The following is a 626-nucleotide window of genomic DNA, read 5'->3' as shown; positions in this document are numbered from 1 at the left end:
TGTGTGCCTTGGCAGTCATACATACACCCACTTCCAGGGTGAAAATAAAGTAAAACTAAAATAAATAAAAAATTCCTACAAGTCCATGTTCAGATAACAAGACAGTTTCATTTCTCATCATATTTTTATGTAAACTGATGATTAAAGGTCCCATGTCATAAGGTGTTTTTTTGTCCAAATGGACCAATCCGTGGAGCTCCTCACTCACACACTCTCTCAGCGGCGAAACTGTGGCACGCTTACACTGTAGGTGTGCCGTGTTTGGGGGGGTGCGGGTGGGGTGCTACTGGAGCCTCGCAGATGCACCCCCTTCCCACGTCCATTCACAATGTCTCGCTGTCTCGCAGACCCCACGCAGCAACCAGGAAACTCCACCAGTAACCCAGCTCACACTGTCCGCTCCTCGCAGCAGCGAGCCGTGCAACGTCCCGCCTACACGGCACCCAGACCCCACGCAGCATTCTCATCTGTTTGTGATCACTGGTGTCATTTTCTGGCTGCTAACAAACGCCATTGTAACACATAATCACTGATGTTCCGCTGTAACGGTGGTGGACTCAGCAGAACAGAGTGGGCGAGCTGACCAATCAGAGCACAGTGGGCTCACAGGGACTGCCAAGGCACAC

The 626-nt window shown here is 50.8% G+C and overlaps 1 protein-coding gene across 1 annotated transcript in view; it reads left to right on the top strand.

The window, feature by feature from the left end:
* Positions 1-626, top strand: part of LOC104967540 (carnitine O-acetyltransferase-like) — a 6,551-nt gene that overhangs the window by 2,217 nt on the left and 3,708 nt on the right. The gene's annotated exons all lie outside the window — the stretch shown is intronic.

This window comes from Notothenia coriiceps, unplaced genomic scaffold (genome assembly GCF_000735185.1).
Source record: "Notothenia coriiceps isolate Sejong01 unplaced genomic scaffold, NC01 NC01_scaffold00037439, whole genome shotgun sequence".
NCBI lineage: Eukaryota > Metazoa > Chordata > Actinopteri > Perciformes > Nototheniidae > Notothenia > Notothenia coriiceps.
Note: the sequence above shows the minus strand (reverse complement) of the source record. Positions and strands in the feature narration are given on the sequence as shown.